Raw genomic sequence first — 13340 nt, 5'->3', positions numbered from 1 at the left:
GTAATTGCAATATATTTTGTTTTCTGAATATATCACTTAAAGAATAATGCCAGTTCATGGTAGCATCACAACCCATATTGATTAAAAGATGTTGAGTATACAGCACAACATAAAACTGTCTGTATAATAAAACATGACCCTTCAAATTATACACCGCTGAAACCTTGGCTCCTTAACATTGGCTATAGCATGAGCAAATATTGTTCCTTCTCCTGTAGCCACAAATTGCCTACAGATACCATTAATTGTGTGCAGGTCCACAGGGACATAACCTACCTCCCAAGAAAATTGGCAGGCTTTATATTGTGCACGTGTTTTGCTCGTAAGAGCAAATGCTGTGTGATCTTGAGTGCCATGACAAGGCATCTTCTGAAGACAGCATTCTATTTCAGTGTATTTTCTTTGGCTCTTACCTTCAAACTACCCTGTCTCAGGCAATACTTATGGAGCCTAACATAGAAAGACACAGGTGCCGCATTTATTCAAGAGTCCCTTACTGTGGTGATATTTTACTTGTAATTTAATAAGTACACTTGCCTGAAGATAGGAATGCAAAACTAGCCATTAGAGGCCAAAGAGTGGTTGTGCACACCTCTAATCCCAAGAGTTGGGAGACAGAATCAAATGGATATCTGTGAGTTCAAGGCTACCCTGGGCTACACAAGACTGATCCAGAAACAGATCCAGGTGGTGGTGGCTCATACATTTAATCCCAGTGATTGGGAGTCACACACTTTTAATCCCAGCACTAGGGAAGTGGGTACAGGAGCTATATGGGTAGGCTGAGAGAGGAATATAAAGGGGAAGAGATAGGAACTCACTGGAGTGTGTAGTATAAGATGTGTGGAGACAGCATCTTGCCAATTTAGTCTGAAGGTTTGGTAGAGGTGAAAGGTTTCTCTAGTCGTTGGTTGCTTTGCTTCTCTGGTCTTCAGGCTAGCTTTATTTATTAAAACACAAATAACATTCCATTCTACCATACTATAATACTTCTGCCTAGTAATGAGTCTCTCTAGTTGCTGCTGCCCATTGCAAATGGAACTACTCTGATCAAATTTGATAGCAACACTTCTCTATGAGTACAGATATTTAGATGGAAAAATGGAAAGATACATCATGGTCATTTAGCAATGACAATGGCAGTAGCTCTCCAGTTTTTGTCTACGACCTTTACAACTATAGATTTGTGATTAGGTTTACAGTTACAGTCATAAATTTTCCTTGTGGAGTAGACCTCAAATCCAATTAGAGTATTGGGGGTTGAGTACCCCTACGGCAGTTCATTTATACAGATGTTCAAAAATATTTTTCCAAGTACTTTTTTTCTCTGTAAACTTGGGTTTAATCTGAGTCTCATAGCTTAAAAATGAATTGGTCTCTTTCTCTCCCTAAATAAAATAAGAGCACTTTCAGAAGAACTTTTAAAAATAAATGTATGTTTGTTTAAAATTTAACTTTAATATTGTCTAAAAGTGGGAACCGAGAAAAATTCAGAAAACATGTACATGCAGAAATTATTTTGGGAAAATCTAGGGTTTCTATGGCTGTGAAGAAACACTATGACCATGGCAATTCTTATAAAGGAAAACATTTATGTCAGGTCTTGGCTTACAGTTTCAGATATTCAGTCTGTTATCATCATGGTACAAAATGGTAGCACATGGCAGACATGGTAGGTGACAGAGATCAGCTAAGAGTCCTATATCTTGACTTAAAGACAACGGGAAGTTTGTCAGACACTAGGTGTGGCTTGAGCATACATGAGACCTCAAAGCCTGCCTCCACAGTGACATACTGAAAAAGGCCATACCCATTCCAGCAAAGCCATGCCTTATAATAGCTCCACTTCTTTTGGGGGCCTTTTCTTTCAAACCACCACACCTTGGATTTAAAAATGTATTTTCTTTGTTGATTATTTGAATATAAACACATATGCTTATGATAGGCAGATTAGTTACTATCAGAGAGTACAGAGCAATGTTAAAATACACCAATGAAAATGCTCATTAGTTGATTTTATTTTATTTTCTCTAAGAACCTGCATTCTTTCAATTCTTTGCTGATGGGACATTTCCTGGAGATTAAAAGCTTAAAGTCTAGTCTGTGATGGTGACACATTCTGCTTTACAAGATCATCTGTCTAATAAGATAGCAAACTGCAAAGAATTGAGAAATTGATTTTGCCAAGTTTTAACTTAATGAAAAACAACCTGGTTTCAATCAAAGTGGAAGGTGAAAGATAGAGTTGCTTATTAAGACCTAGAGACACAGGGAGTCCAGCAACTTTCTGTCTGTGGAGATAAGATGTAAAGGAAGAGAGCGGTCCTCAACGAACAAAAGCACAACAAAGCTTGTCAACAGGAAAGATATTGCCATGTCTAATGTGATTTGAAATTTGTCAATATGTCAGCGGGAGAAAATCACCTCTGAATACTCTCAGTGTGTTTACTTTTAGCTCAGCAAAACACAGAACAATGCACTTATTTGCATTGTTCTTTGATGAGCATGGAGAACGTTATTGATCTCTAATTTTTTTTTCCTTTTCCTCCTTCCTACCTGCCTCTTTTTTCTCTCTCTTCTCTTCCCTTTTCTTGTTTCCCTCCTCTCTAATAAAGTCTTCTTCCAAAACAAAAATCTAAATATATGCATCTGTGCTGTTATTCTTTTTTTTTAAACTGGGGAAGAGTAGATTTTATTTATTTTTATTTATTTATTAAAGATTTCTGCTTCCTACCCGCCACCGCCTCCCATTTCCCTCCCCCTCTCCCGATCAAGTCCCTCTCCCTCGTCAGTCCAAAGAGCAATCAGGGTTCCCTGCCCTGTGGGAAGTCCAAGGACCACCCACCTCCATCCAGGTCTAGGAAGGTGAGCATCCAAACTGCCTAGGCTCCCCCAAAGCCAGTACGTGTAGTAGGATCAAAAACCCATTGCCATTGTTCTTGAGTTCTCAGTAGTCCTCATTGTCTGCTATGTTCAGAGAGTCCGGTTTTATCCCATGCTTTTTCAGACCAGGGCCAGCTGGCCTTGGTGAGTTCCCGATAGAACATCCCCATTGTCTCAGTGTGTGGGTGCACCCCTCACGGTCCTGAGTTCCTTTTTGGACATTGAGATTTCAGTCCGGTGCTCCAATGTGGGTCTCTGTCTCCTTTCATTGCCTGATGAAGGTTAATATTCAGGAGGATGCCTATATGTTTTTCTTTGGGTTCACCTTCTTATTTAGCTTCTCTAGGATCACGAATTAGATGCCGGGCGGTGGTGGCGCACGCCTTTAATCCAGCACTTGGGAAGCAGAGGCAGGTGGATCTCTGTGAGTTCGAGACCAGCCTGGTCTACAAGAGCTAGTTCCAGGACAGGCTCCAAAACCACAGAGAAACCCTGTCTCAAAAAAAAAAAAAAAAAAAAAGTCTCTTCAAAAATCAATGTTTGTAATTGCATTCTAAAAAGAGAAGGATCAAAAGAACTGTCTTTAAACTTCTCACTTCAAAAATATGTTTATATTGGTTTATGATCAAAATAAGATATATAAAAGAATCATTTACTTATTAATATGATCTTGGCATTGATTCTTGGTTATTCATTTTTATTTATCTTTGTAGTCTTTTATTACTAACTGCTGTATATGCGTTAATTTTACTATTTTAAATTTAAATACTAGTAAGCATGTGTAAGATAAAATGTACAAGATCAAAAGTGTTTCAATTACTGATGTTAACAGAACTATACACTACTTCTAAGGTAAATTGAAATATGTGACTACTTAATAGATAGCCGTAGGCAATCTATATATGAGTTAAATTTAATTTTATAATATTATTAATATTTGTAGTTTTTCAAGGTACTATTCAGTGATTAGTAGTAGTGTCCCTAAGCAAAGCAATCAATGTAAGTTATATACTACTTTGTAATAGAACAAGTAAAAGCTAATTATTTTCATTTTATATTAAACCAAAGTAGGTCAAAATTTTTGTTTGTTTATGTTTAGTTCAAGATACCACACTGGCTACTAACATGCTGTGCAAGTTTGCCTTCAACCTTGATCTGTGTTCTTCTCCCACACAACTGGTAGGGTTAAAAGTTAATGCTTAGCAGCATTAAACCTTGCTAATTCATCTTTCACATGTAATACACCTTGTAAGCTAAAGGAATAACCAGCAGTCAATCAAGATTTATCACTTTAATTGATTTTATTTATACATCCTGATTGAAGCTTCTTCTCTTTCCTAAAAGTTTGTATCCAAATTATTAAGATATTTTGCATCTTTTACCTTAGTGCTTCATATCAGTCCCATGAAGCAATACAACGCTAGTAATTCTCCTCAAATAATTATATTTCTTTCTAAAGCTCTGTTTTTGAATTATATGATGATTTACATAGGGTTCAGACTTTTACCATTAAAAGGAAGTTAATTCTCTTCATGTTACAATCACAGATACATAATAGGTTTAATAATTATCTTTGCAAGCGATTCCACCTAGAAACCCTCCTAATGTAATTATCTGTGCTTTCAATTTATTTTGTTAGAGAAAGTATCTAAGAAAGTTTGGTGTAGAACAAAACATTATAGGATTTTTCTAATTGCAAAAATGTAGGATTTTAGAACTTATAATAATATATCAGTGTTTCTGTTTGTTGTGGGATGTGCACATACCATGATACATTTGTGAATATTAGAATGTTAGAGAAGTTTGTTTGAATTGCTTCTCTTCATACAGTTTTTTTTGTTGTTCTTTGTTCTTGTTTTTGTTTTGAGACAGAATTTCTCTATATGACAATGCTGTGGAACTCTCTTTGTAGATCAGGTTGGCCTCAACCTCAAAGAGATCCTCTGCCTTTGCCTCCTGTGTGCTGTAACTAAAGTCACAAGAAAGAGAATATAAAATTGGGAGATTAGGGTGCAATGAGTGTATTTCAGAAGAGCTTGAGAAAGAGATGTATATGATTGTGCCACATTCTCCAAGAATTGATTATTTTAAAAGCTATTTTTATAAATTGTACCCACTTCTCTCCTATTAAGTCCAATTTGCATTGGCTAATGACTCAAGGGTACAGACTATGTGAAAAATCAAAGTACTTGGGTTCATAACATTAAAGAAAATGTTTTCTGGAAGCTCTAAGATGGCAACAACACCTCAGCTAACGATGGCCCTTCATAGCTACCTCCACCCTCCATAGTGAAATTATGTCTCTTTGTGCACGATGTTACATTCACTGTGAATTCATGTCTGTGATTTCCTTGGTGTGTCTGGGAAAGCCAGAGGTAGAGTGGTTTACACCTGCAATTCCAGCATCGTGTAGTCTGTGATTAGATAATGGCTAGTTTGAGAGACCTGGAATGCATAGGAACTTTCCAAGCCAGCTTGAGCTACACAATAGTACCCTGATTCAAATAAAATTGAAGCAAACCAAACAAATCAAAAAACCAAACAGAAAACCATCAAATATCTTTTGCCTCATTATATTCTTAGCCACATTTTGTTCATGGCTTAATTCCTTGCCTTTTCTTATTTTTACGTACTTTTGTAAGTAAATAACTTCATACAGGAACCTTGTGTCTGCATCACATCTATTTCTTTATTTATTCCCATCTCTGTTAAAACATTGCAGTGTTCAGCCCTCATCAAAAATTCATTATTTTTTATTTTACTATTTATTATTGTTATTTGAGTAGAATTGCATATGCATGTGTAGAACTTACTAAGTCCATTTAGCATTATACAAATATACATTTGTCCATGTACGACAAATTGAGATTAAGCATCCTATGTGAAGCTCTTTCCTGGAGGAAACTAATTCTCTTTGCAAACATCAGTGATTACCTATAGTTCCTTATCTAAGTGTGGGCCCATGCAAAATTTCTACTGAACAAAATATTATGACAACTGGTATTTACAATATTCTGGCATTACTCAGTCAACTGTATCAATTGATGTCTGTCTTTTATCTTAAAAATATTATCTCTAACTTACTTAGTAGTCTTATAAATTTGTGTAATTTTTTTTCATGCGTGTACACCCGAGTACAGCCAAATGTTCACATGCATCTGGACGTGAGAGGGCTTTAGTGTCCTTCCTCAGAAGTCATCCACATTATTGTTTTGAGATAAGCTCGTTCAGTTTCCAGAAACTCACCAATTAGGTGACCAGAAAGCCTCAGAGATTTTTCTTTTTCCTAGTAGTAAAATCATAAGTGCATACCACCTCTCCAAGTATTCCACAGGGGTTCTAGAATCAAACTCAGTTTCTTACCTTGAACTGCAAGCAGCAGAGACTCTACTCTCTGCGTTTCTAAGTAGTGACTGCTATCAGTTTTACAATTTTAAACAATGATTTATTTAAAATTATCGTGCCCGCCTCGACCAGCAAGGAAGAGGCAACACCGGAGCTCTTCTTGCAAGCAGTTTATTCAGGACCTTGTTCTCTCTCTCTCTCCCCTCACCCCCCCTCCCCCCCTGGGCAAACCTCTCCCAGCCCTTAAAAAGGCACAGGCCGCCAATTCCGGATTGCCAGGTGGGCACTGCCCATAGGTTCACGCATATGCAAGCAGCTGACAATCATTGCGTGATCAGGCCTTAGCCAATATTAGGAGCTGATTATCAGGTGTGGCTCCATGCAGCTCTCTACATGAAATTTATAGTTATTGATGATGGAGAAAAAAATCATATGGACTTTATAATTTGACAATGAAATTAAGAATTTTGTGTCATATTTCTAGCAAGTTTCATTGGTTTGTCTTAATATTTGATTGTACCTATAGAAATTTGTTTTTTTTTCAGCTTTGTTCTAAGTATAAAACTCAATTGTAAAAGTAGATATCATTTGCCTGACACCGATGTTCATTAAGGATTCAACACTAAAGGAATCTTAATAAAATATTAATTTCAGTAATTCAGACAAGACACTGGTTCTTAGCGATCAGACCTTGCTAACAGTGCTTTCACAGGACTTAAAAAATAACAATTAGTATAAAATTGACTTGTGGCCAACTTTATTGTTTGAATACTAGCCAAAGTGTATTGACTGTGGCTTCCTTAATAATTTTATTTGCATTCATTTAACTAAATGAAATTTATAGTACTTGGCAGAATATACAAATCTTATTGCTCCTCTTCTCAGATGTAGAACATGGCAGAAAATACTGTTTAACTTTCAGTGTTATATTTAATAACTAAGGAGAATTAAATTTTATTTCAGTTTGCACATTTTTCAACAATCCTTTCTTTCATGACACCACTTTCTTCATTACTCCGTGCATACCTTCCTCGTGATTTTTATTTCTTTAATACAGATGGCATAAGGTATTTCTGTAGTTCAAAAAACCAAGAAAAGTCATTATTTTGTAAGAAACATGATTCTTTCATGTAGAGTTCTTATTTCGATTATGGTGTTTTGAAGCTGCTAAGTTTTGGTAACTTAGATCAGATGCTGCTTGTTCATTTTCCGTCCACCCAGACCGTAAATAATCACACAGAGTTATATTATTTACAATATTGTTTCACTAATGACTTAAACATATATATATATATATGTTTTTCGAGACAGAATTTCTCTGTGGTTTTGGAGCCTGTCCTGGAACTAGCTCTTGTAGACCAGGCTGGTCTCGAACTCACAGAGATCCGCCTGCCTCTGCCTCCTGAGTGCTGGGATTAAAGGCGTGTGCCACCACCGCCCGGATACTTAAACATATTTCTAGCTAGCTTTTACATCTTAAATTAACCCCTATCTATTAATCTGTGCATCATCACGTGGTTGTGGCCTACTGGAAAGATTCCCTCTAGCATCTGATGTCTGTCTCCTGTGGTGGCTATGGTTTCTTACTGACTCTGCCTATTCTCGCCTTCTCTCTCCTTGGAATTCCTACCTTGACCTACTTCACCCTGCAACGGGCCCAAAGCAGCTTCTTTAATAGCCAATGGTATTCATGGCATACAGAGGGTAATCCCACATCAAACAAGCAAGCAAAACAGAACCCTGTAGAATAAAGACCCGGAAAGAGGAAAAGAAAGAGTATTACAAAAATTGGATTGTATTAAATTCTTGCAAAGACTAAAGATGTAGTTCTTCTGCTTAAAAACTTTGGATTTTGTATGAAATTGTTTCTAAACAAAATTGTTATAGAGCATTGTTTACATCATGTGATGCCCTTCACTCTGTATCACAAGGCTTTTATTTTTATTTATAGCAGCAAAAGAACTGCAAAGCTTCTTAGACTTGATAAGAAATTTAATTATATTTTGTCATCAATAATTTAAGTTCCAAATTGTACTAAATTGGCAGCTGGTGATGTGAAGTGCAAATGAAATCAGGCCAATTCTAACCAAACGAGGCATAAAATTATATTTTAATAAACTTTGATTCTACTTCCTATTACCCTTTTCTCCTTATCATGCATGCCTGAGATCCGTGTGTGATTTGTGTCCATGGATGTTGAGCTTTATCGCTCTGGTAATTTAGAAGTCTGACTGTGGAAAAGGAGATAATATTAGTGTACAGCCAACCATATAACACATATTTTTGAAGATAGTGTTGGAGTAAAGTTAAAATAAATTCCTATGGTTTCTTAAATTCCTTTTTGCATTTCTTCACATGCTGTGAACTGAACCCAGAGTCTCCTACCTTCCAGCTCAATGCTCTAACATTAAGCTCCATTCTCAGACCTCTCTTTATCTTCTGAGTCAATTAAAATATGACAAACTTATTGGGTATATTGCACATTTGCTAATAGAACTGGGAAATATAAATAAGACTACAGAGTAGAGACTTTAGACCTACAAGAGGTAGTGCAATAAGTTCATTATAGCATGAATATTATCAGAGAAAATAGGAAGATAGAAATTAATAGTAACAAGATTGTTATCATTGCTCATATAAAACATATTAGCTAGGTATTGCAAGTAGTTAAGTCTCTGAGGGATAAAGAGAACCACAACTCTTAAACTAACTAAAAAATAGGACAGCAGGATTACACACAACCTTACATAAACCCATTGCATAGCAAAAGTAGTAGAAATAATAATTAACATTATACCATTCACAAAAAAAATTTAAGATAACCATTAATTGTTCTACACAAACATTTTCTTCCTCAACATCAAGGGAAAATTTAGGAACTCATACACATTGAAACAAAGAGAAGCTAGTGAGCAGGAGACAGATCTGCATTTAGCTACAAAAAGAAAAAAAAATCTCATATATTAGTGAAAACAGTAGAAAAGATTTGTGGTCTCTACTCGGAGAGTCTAGAAAAAAAGTACAAAGAAATTTCAAGTACATGTACACTTCAATTTGGAAATCCAGCTTCGGTAAATAGGTTAAACGAGAAAACTCATCATTGGGTATAAAAACTAAGTATAGTAAACCACAGCAAAGGAATATCCAACACTTAAAAAGCAACGAGTCTCTGCCCCTGTAACATGTCATACAAAATAAAAATAAAATACATAGCATAATATATTGTCTATGCCACAATGAATGTGATGTCCTATAGACTACTGGAAATGTCAGACTTTTTTTCCCTTTTTTTTTATTGAAAAAAATTCCACCTCCTCCCAACTTCCCATTTCCCCCCTCCCCCCTCCCCCTACTCCTCTCCCCCTCCCTCTCAAGTCCAAAGAGCAGTCAGGAAAGTCCAAGATCCTCCCCCCTCCATCCAGGTCTAGGAAGGTGAGCATCCAAACTGGCTAGGCTCTCACAAAGCCAGTACATGAAGTAGGATCAAAACTCAGTGCCATTGTTCTTGGCTTCTCATCAGCCGTCATTGTCCACCATGTTCAGAGAGTCCAGTGTTATCCCATGCCTTTTCAGTCCCAGTCCAGCTGGCCTTGGTGAGCTCCCAATAGATCAGCCCCACTGTCTCAGTGGATGGGTGCACCCCTCGTGGTCCTGACTTCCTTGCTCATCTTCTCCCTCCTTCTGTTCCTCATTGGGACCTTGGGAGCTCAGTCCAGTGTTCCAGTGTGGGTCTCTGCTTCTATCTCTATCCATTGTCAGATGGAGGTTCTATGGTGATATGTAAGATACTCATCAGTATGGCTATAGGATAGGGTCATTTCAGGTTCCCTATCCTCAGCTGCCCAAGGAACTAACTGGGGACATCGCCTTGGGCTCCTGGGAGCCCCTCTAGGTTCAAGTCTCTTGCCAACTCTAAGATGGCTCCCTTAATTAAGATATGTGCTTCCCTGCTCCCCTATCCAACCTTCCTTTATCCCAATCATTCCATTACCCCAAATTCCCCCCATCCTCCCCTTCTCACTTTTCTCTCCCCATCTCCCCTTACCTCCATCCCACCCCACCCCGAAGATCCCAATTTTTGCCCGGCAATCTTGTCTACTTCCAATATCCAGGAGGATAACTATATGTTTTTCTTTGGGTTCACCTTCTTACTTAGCTTCTTTAGGATCACAAATTATAGGCTCAATGTCAAACTTTTCACAGTATTTCAAAGATAAAATGAGTCTAAGCTGGGGTGGGTCTTCTCCAAGATGAGTCTAATCATTTGATTACCCAATACTGTGTTGTCAACCATATATATATATACAGGTAACATTGAAAAGACTGAGCCACTTGTAGTTACATAATTCTGTATTTAAAATAGATACATAATAATAACTGTGGAGGCTATGAATATGAGAAGGAGTTTGGGAGAAAAAGAAAGGAGGAAATGATGTAATTGTACATAAACTTTAAAAATTAAAAATCAAGTAATAAAAAGATTGTTGACAACATGGAGAAAATATTGTAATCCATATTTTAATCCATTACAAGAAAGGCTTAATATTTCTTATTGATAAATAGTTATTTTTTTCTCTTATGTTTTAAATTCAGATATAATTAGACAATTTTTCTGGCTCTTTTCCTCCTTTCTAACATTTCTTTATACTCCTCCTTTCCTTTTTTCAAATTTATGACCTCTTTTTTATTAATTGCTTATATTTTTCTATCTATGCATATTTGTGAGTGTGTGTCTGTGTGTGTGTATTCCTAAATTTCACCTCCTCAGCCTCCAGAATTTGCTTGTAGGTATGTTTTCAGATGCCCATTTGGTATTGGGTAATCAATTGGTTGTTCATTCCTGGAGAAGACTATTTCTTTAACTATCATCATTACTTAGTTCCATATAAATCTTGGTGTGGGCCTGATGTCTTATCTGGTCTCCCACTTTCATTTTGGCATATCTACTATTGTTATCCTGTTCATTTCATGTTTAGGTAGTCTTGTTGGTTAGATCTTATGGTTTTAGCTCCTGACCTTCCTAGGAGATAATCTCATAGTTAACTTCCTGAACCTCTGGATCTTACAGTCTTTCTGTTCTCTCTTCTGCAATGTTTCCTGAACCTTAGGTCAAGAAAAGTACAAAAAAAAAAAAAAAACCCAACTGCAATCAATCAAAATGCATAGCCATAGACCACAGTGCCAATATAGTTGTCTATAAAGAATTCTTGAAATATTCTTCTAAAATCCAATAAATCTATAGGAAACACAATAAAATCAGAATAAAACATTTAAAAAAAGAGGATACCTTAACTGTCCTTCCCTTGTAACCGGATTGATAATTGTCTTAATTGTCATCATAGAACCTTCATCCAGTAGCTGACAGAAGCAGATGCAGAGATCCAGAGCTAAGCACTGAGCCAAATTTGTGGCGTTTTTTTCATAGAAAGGGGGGAGCAACATTATGAGCACAGACCAAACAATAATGGTGAAACCAACAGAAAGGGCTGGCCTGAGCAAGTGGGAGCTCACTGACTATGGAATGAGAGCTGAGGAGCCTGCATAAGACTGAACTATGCCCGCTGAATGTGGGTGAAATTTGTGTGGCTTGGGCAGTTTGTGGGGCCACTAGCAGTGGGACCAGTATTTATCCCTAGTGCATGAACTGACTGCTTGGAAACCATTCTCTATGAAGGGATATCATGACCAAACTATATAGATATGACATGAGGCGGGGGCTTATTCCTGCCTCAAGTCATGTAAAGACTTTGTTATCCCCTCATGGAAGGCAGCACCCTCTCTGAGGAGTGAATGGGGTGTGGGGTGAGGAGAAGGTGGGGAGAGCAGGAGAAAAAAGGAATTGGGAACAGTATGTAAAATAAGATTGTTTTAAAAATAAAAATAATGTTTTTGTAAAAAAAAAACAAAAGAGAGAGTAGCTCAAGTAGCCTTTCATCATATGGCAAGATGTGTTGTGTGACCTGCCTACAATAAGAGAAGTGAAAATAAACACTCACCTGAAATGACATTTTATAACCGTGTGGGGAAGATTTTTAAAAGTTTACAGATTGACATGTGCTTTTGGTACATCTCTATGAAACAGCAGCATGCAGATGTTGCTCTATGGAATGTTGGCAATGTGTACAGTAATCTTAGGAAATAACTAGTGAATCTGTAAGAAAATTTCCACATTAAAAATTGATCCTGGAATATTTGCCTTCAACAACATAAAATGTTATGTCAATCATTATACAGACATGGGAGATATTTTAGGAACCCAAAGGCAGAACAAGCAATAAGCTATGATGTATCCACACGTTTAAGAAATATGCACTGGTAAACTATTTGTAAGAACTATAATAGCAAGTTAGTTATTTACAGATATTGATGTGAATGGATAAGCTATATATCTATGCTCAGACAAAATACACCGGAAAGTAATACTTCTGAAAACAGATTCGTTTCTGTCTTTTAAATTGAATTTTTATACTAAAATACACACAATCAAGAATGATGAGATATAACTACAGAAGAGCTAAAATAAAACACCTAAGGAGAAACAAAACAAAGCAAGCCAGCTCAAGCACCTTTTCATCCTACTATTTTGTCTCAGTACTCTCTGACCAAAGTAATAAGAACTGTAAACAGCTGTTATGTCTGTAGATGAGTTCAGTTCACATCAGTCTCATCTGGTATCTCAGAAGCATCCTTATGTATACCAAAATGGAGCAATAGGTGAATACATTGCGAATATGGAGCTGCTGACAGGAGTGTTTACATAACTACTGATATACAAAGTAGATGGTTCTAATTTAGCTTTTGAGAATATTCTTGCCCTTTGATTATAAATCTCATGTCAGTGAAAACGCTTCTGAACTTTTTTTTTCTCTGTCCACTGGATGTTTATTTTAATTGAAGGTACTGTGCCTTCTAAGACTCAGGCACACAGGAAATCACACTTGATCACGTAAGATTGGCAACTCCTTTAAAATCAGCCAGGAACCTGACCTACACAGCACAGAAGCCATTAGAGTGAGTCCTTCTTGACTTATTTCCATTGAAGATACTTTCTGAATATGTCACTGTAAATGAGCTTCCTACAACTTGTATTTTACTTTGTGATTCTTTTTTTT

The sequence above is a fragment of the Microtus ochrogaster genome, chromosome 2 (genome assembly GCF_000317375.1).
Source record: "Microtus ochrogaster isolate Prairie Vole_2 chromosome 2, MicOch1.0, whole genome shotgun sequence".
NCBI lineage: Eukaryota > Metazoa > Chordata > Mammalia > Rodentia > Cricetidae > Microtus > Microtus ochrogaster.
Note: the sequence above shows the minus strand (reverse complement) of the source record.